The sequence below is a fragment of the Symphalangus syndactylus genome, chromosome 4 (genome assembly GCF_028878055.3).
Source record: "Symphalangus syndactylus isolate Jambi chromosome 4, NHGRI_mSymSyn1-v2.1_pri, whole genome shotgun sequence".
NCBI lineage: Eukaryota > Metazoa > Chordata > Mammalia > Primates > Hylobatidae > Symphalangus > Symphalangus syndactylus.
The window spans coordinates 111,943,340-111,951,272 of NC_072426.2; the positions used below are offsets into that span (position 1 = coordinate 111,943,340).

A 7,933-nucleotide genomic window follows, 5' to 3' on the forward strand; every position below is an offset into this window, starting at 1 on the left:
GACTTCCTCTTTTCCTAATTGAATACCCTTTATTTCCTTCTCCTGCCTGATTGCCCTGGCCAGAACTTCCAACACTATGTTGAATAGGAGTGGTGAGAAAGGCATCCCTGTCTTGTGCCAGTTTTCAAAAGGAATGCTTCCAGTTTTGGCCCATTCAGTATGATATTGACTGTGGGTTTGTCATAAATAGCTCTTATTATTTTGAGGTACATCCCATCAATACCTAGTTTATTGAGGGTTTTTAGCATGAAGGGCTGTTGAATTTTGTCAAAGGCCTTTTCTGCATCTATTGAGATAATCATGTGGTTTTTGTCTTTGGTTCTGTTTATATGATGGATTATGTTTATTGACTTGTGTATGTTGAACCAGCCTTCCATCCTAGGGATGAAGCCCACTTGATCATGGTGGATAAGCTTTTTGATGTGCTGCTGGATTCGGTTTACCACTATTTTATTGAGGATTTTTGCATTGATGTTCATCAGGGATATAATCTCCTGGTGTGCCGTTTGCTAAGACCATTGGAAAAGCACAGTATTAGGGTGGGAGTGTCCCGATTTTCCAGGTACCGTCTGTCATGGCTTCCCTTGGCTAGGAAAGGGAATTCCCCGACCCTTTGCACTTCCCAGGTGAGGTGATGCCCCACCCTGCTTCTGCTCACACTCCATGGGCTGCACTCACTGTCCCCAGTGAGATGAACCCAGTACCTCAGTTGGAAATGCAGAAATCACCCGTCTTCTGTGTCGCTCACGCTGGGAGCTGTAAACTGGAACTCTTCCTATTTGGCCATCTTGGAACCTCCTCCCATGTTTGGCTTTAACAGTGGACCCATGGTTTATAAAATATGAGGCAATTAAATGAAAGAAAAAAAAAACAAAATACTTTCATAAACAAAGCAACTCCATCCATAACCTCTGTTCTTTTTACCACTCAGTGGGGTAAAATGTCCAATAAAATGTAAAATGCAGTATATGCAATCATGTAATCTAAAAGCTTTTCATGATAGCTTATTGCAAATTGCACTTGACAGTTCACCACAACAATGGAAAACTGGCCCCTGGTTGGTTCACACAGTCCTTGAGCCCCAAATTGAAGTCACCAATAAAACGATCTGGATAAAAAGTTTGCCACTGTGCTCAGCCAGCTAGTTCCACCCACTGGGTGTGAGCTGACCCAGGACACCACTTTGTCCTGTTTCTTTGTGGTACTATCATCTTCAGACAGGTAGTCAGGTAGCTCTGTGTTCTGTTCTACCACAGGAAGGTCTTGGAATGGGACCAGCATCTCTTCTCCACTTTCACTTTTCACAACTTACTAAGCTTTCATAACCTTGGTTGATGCTCTTGCTGATGCCAAAGCCTCAGCTTTCAAATCTGAATGGATTCACACCACACCTTTGAACAGCCATTTGAAAAGTAAAGCTAATAACACCTTTAATTTTTAACAAAGCCTCTTCACACAGATTTCTTGAAGATGTATCATCAAGGTCGTCTATATGCAAAACCACTGTTTTGGCACGTTTGTTTGTAGTTCCCAGAAAAAACTGAGCTTTCCTTCAATATTAATTCATTTCACTGAAACTATCACCAACTGCCTTATTGGAGGACTGAAGTATGTCGTAGATTTCAGAGGCCAGAAGTTTTGTTTCTCCTAGAGTTGCAGTTTTCTGTATAACATTTTGTAGGCTCAACATCAGTTCTCCTTTCATCTTTTCTCTGTTTGCATGGTATTCTCCCAAGTATCAAAGAGCAAGCAAAGCCGAATGGACGACTGGAGGGTTGGGGTGGTCCATAAATAAAATAAGGCCAGGCAGACATCCCTGATCCTGGACAATGGCTCTTCTGTTTAATGGATCTGCTGTTATATCCTGTAACTGGTTAACTACTGATAGAGTATCAGACTCTTCACTCATGGTGGAGGTGGAAGAATTCATCTTCTATGCCATGCACGTGAATGAAATTTTAAATTTGCTCCAGAGCTTTAGGAGTCCAGAGCCTGCCGCACCATCAGGGCCACACCTACGGATGAGGTAGAAACCCAGGTGGCGTGAGCCCCTCGGTTCACAGCCACAGCCTCGGCGATTGCAAACAACCGGACTAACTCAGGGAGCCAAAGAGCAAGGCGCTCTTTGGCGATGGGGAAAGGAGATGCTTGTTTTCAAGTGTTCAATGAGTCAGTGTTGTTTGAGCACTTTTTTTTTTTGATATGGAGTCTCACTCTGTCACCCAGGCTGGAGTGCAGTGGCACGATCTCGGCTCACTGCAGCCTCCATCTCCCAGGGCCACTTGATTCTCCTGCCTCCGCCTCCTGAGTAGCAGGGATTACAGGCATGTGCCACCATGCTCCGCTAATTTTTGTATTTTTAGTAGAGATGGGGTTTCTCCGTGTTGGCCAGGCTGGTTTCGAACTCCTGACCTCAAATGATCCACCTGCCTCAGCCTCCCAAAGTGCTGGGATTATAGGTGTGAGCCACTTCGCCCCACCAAGCACCTTTATTTTTGAGAATGCCAGTTCTATGTCTTTGCTACTCTATCCTGCCCAAGGTTATTGTGGAAGAATGGTGAGACATGGTACCTAGTGAGACATATTGGTAGAGTCTCTTCTGTGAAGGTGAATTCCTCATTCTCCTGATCTTGGTAACCACCAAGGACACTGCTCTACCTCTGCAGAGCCAGGACACACGGTGACTTTATTTGTACATCCAGTGCGCACAGCGACCTCATAATATGGGCACATATCGTTATTGACCCATTCTCAGAAAAAGCAAGGGTCCAGAAAGAGGCAACCATCCCAGCTGTGCCAACTAATAGAGAGTACCTGGTGATTGTCCCAAGGCCTCTTCCCTCCTGCTCTCTGTTAACTGTGAGAGAGCGGACTGGCAAACAGCTCAGCACTTGCCCAGACCTTTCCCTCACGGTGTATCACTTTGAATCTCTCTCTTAACTATTTTTCAGAAATGCTTCAATATTTCCCATCCTCTGATAAGAATTTATTCTTGTTTTTGATTTGATGATATGAAGGAGACACTAATTGCAACATGAACAAAAGAAATTAGCTTAGAAAGATTCCTAAGCAATTGGTTTGGTCATCACTCTGTCTCTATCAGTTCATCGACTTATTATGAAAATAACACATGCTTTCGGTTGGAAATTCAAAATAGCACAAAAAGGTATCCAAAGTAAGTCTTCTTCTCAGCCCAGTCCCTGAGTCCCACTCCCTGTAGATAAATGCCATCGACCATTTCTTATATGCTCTTCCAGAAATTTTCCATGTAAATATATGTCTATAGACATTACTAAGTACCTTCTTTTTGTTTAACTTAATGATATATCTTGAAGATCTGTCCATATCAGCACATGTAGATACACTAAATACAACAATTTATTATATGACATCAAAATTTGTTTAGTCAGTCTCCTGTTGATGGACATATGGCTGTTTCCTGGCTTTTGCTTTTCAGACCTCTCTGTGTACAGGTGAAATTAAAATCAGAGGGCAAATTGCTACATTTGCTGGCAGGCCTTACAAGATTGGCATGTTGTAAATTTTAATAATATTGTCCAATTGCATTTCAAAGAGAGTGTACCAATTTTTACAACACCTGCATTGCATATGTACTTGTATCCTTACACCCTTAGCCACTGTGAATTTCCATATAACTATTGCCATTATGATAGGCAAAAAATTGTTTCATGGTCTGAATTTGTATTTGTTTAATTATGAATGAGATTGATATTTTTTTAATATGCATAAAAATGTATTTTTCTTTCTGAACTCCTCTTTCATACATATCCTTTGCCTATTTTGTGAGGTCATTTATATGTTTCTTGTTGGCCTATACTAATGTTTTATACGTATATAAAAGGGATATAGTACATATACGGTGCAGATGTGGTAAAAATTCGTACAACCTCTCTGGAATGCAGTTGGAGATGAAGATGCATGTGTACAAAGTACAGGGGTTTTTTGTTTTGTTTTGTTTTTTGAGACTGAGTCTCGCCCTGTCGCCCAGGCTGGAATGTAATGGTGCGATCTTGGCTCACTGAAACCTCTGCATCCCGGGTTCAAGGGATTCTCCTGCCTCAGCCTCCTAAGTAGCTAGGAATACAGGTGCATGCCACCACACCGGCTAATTTTTTGTATCTTTAGTAGAGACAGGGTTTCACCATGTTGGCCAGGCTGGTCTTGAACTCCTGACCTCATGATCCGCCCCCCTCGGCCTCCCAAAGTGCTGGGATTACAGGCGTGAGCCGCTGCATCTGGCCCAGACTTTTTTTTTTTTTTTTTAGTTTTTTCTTTTGCCTTTAATTACGTAGTTTTCCCGAAAGAAATTTAATATTTTATAGTAAAATTTATTGCTCTACCTCCTTTATTGCTAATATCTGCTTATGTTTTTTTTCTTACTTAGGAAAATATTACTCACTCCAAGATTACTTTACATTTTTTTCATGATGCCTTATAAAAATTTTTTAGTTTTGCATTTTATCTTTAAAGCTTTGGTAGAAATTCAAAATAGCAAATCTAGAATGTACTTTAATGTAAGGAGTGAGACACAGAACTATTTTTTTCTAAATGACTGAAAACGTCTCAATGCCATCTATTAAATAATCCATCTTTCTTCACTGATTTAAAATGCCACCTTTATCATACAATAGATTCCCTGAAGTGTTTGGACCTACTTAAGATTCTATTCTGTTCCATTGATCTGCCTGCCTATGCAGATATTTTAGAAATGGATACATTTATGTAGCTATAATTTAGCCTATGTGGGTCTATTTCCAGGCTTTAGTTATTTGTATTCTACAGTATGTTTATTTGTCATTGTGTACCTCAGGTTTGACTTCCTCAAGGGTAAAAATTATGGATTCTCTTCCCTCTGTAATTCCCTAAAACATGAGTCACTGCCAAGTTTGGCATTTTGAAAACTGAAATCAAGCCATGTCCTTAGGCAGAACCAGTGGTGGTCTGAGTGGTTTCAGTGAGTGAAGCCCCTGCTCAAAATATTCAACCTCTAAATGTAATATATAAAACACTATGACAGTTTATTCCTTTCATTGAAGGGACGCTTCTTTAAACACTAACATTGTGCGTGGTGCTGAGAATAATTGTTCATCATAATTTCTCCTTGGTCTACGTTTTGGTAGAAAGGCAACATGAACTAACATTTAAGATCCATGAAATGTGTTAAGAATAGCACATATTCCATCTCATTTAATATCACAAAACAGCCTACAAAATTGGTGTTATTAATCTCACTTTACGGAGGAGGAAACAGGTTTAGAAAAGTAATTTGCCAACTTAGTGGAAAACTCTGGATTCAAACCCAAGCCTGTTCGATGCCAAATATCATGTTCTTACTCTCCTGTGCTACCTCCCAGAGACAGAGATCCTCAAACAATAATGGAAAATAATTTTCACTTCTTGTCCCAGCCATGCAGTGGCTCCCTTGATCACTGAATGGAGAATAATTTCTAGCTACAACCATGCTTAGCAGGAAACAGGACCATGATAAGTGACTGACATCTGCCACAGAAGTCAAGGGCAGCAGTGGCTATACAGGACACTGTATTTGTCATTATTGCACTACAACACAACATAGGAGACCAAAGGAACATTTTCCCAACTTCACAGTTATGTTTAGGAACAACCCTAAAAATCAGTTGATCGACAGAATTTCACTCCCTAAATAAAGCCTAAGAAGCCAATGTTAAAAATAAATTTTGAGAAATATAGTAAATAAAAGAGAGATTTAGATGTGATATCCAAAGTATACCAGTCCTGCCAACTTGACATGCTAAATATTCAGCCTCTTTTTGTAATAATCAACTTGGCTCTAGTAGTCATAGGAAGGTACTACCTCAAACCAGTTTTCCCCAGGCAGAAGAGAGAGAAGAAACTCTATTACATTCTAGAACTATGTATCAAATCAAGTACCTGAACTTTGAATCAAGCTCTACGCAGATCTACCAGTTATAAGAACTAGGCCCCTGGGTTTGTATGATACTCAATAGTTCCACATCTGGCCTCTCTGGAGTAGCCATTGAGTGGCCACCCAACTCCTACTACTCTTTCCTCCCCCTCAGGGATCTGCAAATTTATCTAAGTTTTCTGCCCACTTCCACAAATTCATATGGCTCAGGGAAGATTAGCCCAACTCCAGCCCCTCATAGTCCAGGTGTAATCCCATGCCCTTTGTCAATAACTGGATTAGCAATGGGACTAATTGCTATTTGCCATTAGCAACGTGATTGGATTCAGAGTCCTGAATTTTGGTAGAGGTCTGCTCTAAGCATAAAAAAAAGTTTTACCTTGCTCCTCTGGAACAGCACCAGGGAACAACCATTACTTTTCATCTGGCCAGTCTCCTTTGCTGATACAAGATCCGGAACTGCTGCAGCACATTCCCACCAGCCATCATTCAGAGGATGGCAGCACCAAAAGGATCACAAGGAATTGAACCTGTAGGCATCATGGACTCAGCCATGATGCCCACAGTAGCGCTGAACTTGCAGTTACTGAAGCAGTGAACAAGTTTAAATTGTAAGCCATTATTGTCCTCCAAATGTTTCCTAACTGACCTCACTCTTACACCTCCACTATGAATCTCCGAGACAGTCACTCTCTAAACTCTAGACAAGGGCTCCCAAAGTATTTACCTTCTTAAAGGACGCTGTAGGAGTTAAGAGCATAGGCTCAAACCCTGGCCCTGCCACTTATTTTCTGTGTGATCTTGGCAAGTTACCTAAACTCTCCAAGCATGTTCCTTCATCTATAAACTGGAGATAATCGTCACATCTAAGAGTTGTGTGAGGATTGAAGCAACTCATGCCTAGTGCTTAAAATCCAGCCTGGCATGTAAATACTGTCCTGATTTTGTGTACTTTTGTCAATGCCTGTGCCTGATTTTCCTCTCCCCAACAGTGAATTTTTAAAAGTCTCTATACCAAGTGAGGCACAGGTGCTGAACTGCCATAATTGACAATGGAGCCTTCTACTGGAAGGTTATCCTGGGAACCAGTATTCCAGCTCTTGTCTCTCTGGGGTGGGAAAGGCAGGGTTCTGAGCCCTGATTGAAGTCCAAAGAAGCCATTAACATAATGTCTGCCATAATACAGTTCCACCCAAAGAGTACGGAAGACCAGACGTATTAATCTTCTACTCAGAGGCAAAGGATGGGAGAACAGGGAACTAGGTGATTGGTGCCATTTCTCTCTTTGTCTCTTTTTTTAATATATCCACACGTAATCCAGTGAAATCACATATGTGGGCTAGTAAGATCTGAAATAGGCTGCACATTTTTGAAAATGGCCCACAGAAGTTTTTCTGTACCAATGCCCTTCAATGACTCCTTTACTCTCTCTGAGGTTCAGTTTTCTCACCTCTATAATGAGGAAGGATGATTACATGAAATAACCTTTGTAAAAATAACATACTATTGGCCGGGCGCAGTGGCTCACGCCTGTAACCCCAGCACTTTGGGAGGCCAAAGCAGGCAGATCACCAGAGGTCAGGAGTTCGAGACCAGACTCGCTAACATGGTAAAACCCCGTGTCTACTCAAAATACAAAAATTAGCCAGGCGTGGCGGTGCATACCTATAATCCCAGCTACTCGGGAGGCTGAGGCAGGAGAGTCACTTGAACCCGGGAGGCGGAGGTTGCAGTGAGCCGAGATCGTGCCACTGCACTCCAGCCTGGGTGACAGAGCAAGACTCTGTCTCAAAAAATAAATAAATAAATAAATAAATAACATACTATTAAGCAGGGACATAGAAAATCCTCAATGTGAGTTACTGAATAAACAAGCTAGTATCATTCTTAATAGGTAACTAATCCGAGTATACTGGTGAGAGTAAAAATTCATCTAACCCTAGATACATCTATCACCTATCGCTAAGGTAACAGAATAATCAAGAATAAGTTTTATTTTTATTTTAT

General features: G+C 41.2%; 1 pseudogene; it reads right to left on the reverse strand.

The window, feature by feature from the left end:
- Positions 1–850: 850 nt before the first annotated feature.
- LOC129480324 (armadillo repeat-containing protein 1-like) lies at positions 851–2,038 on the reverse strand (annotated as a pseudogene).
- Between the last annotated feature and the right edge of the window lie 5,895 nt (positions 2,039–7,933).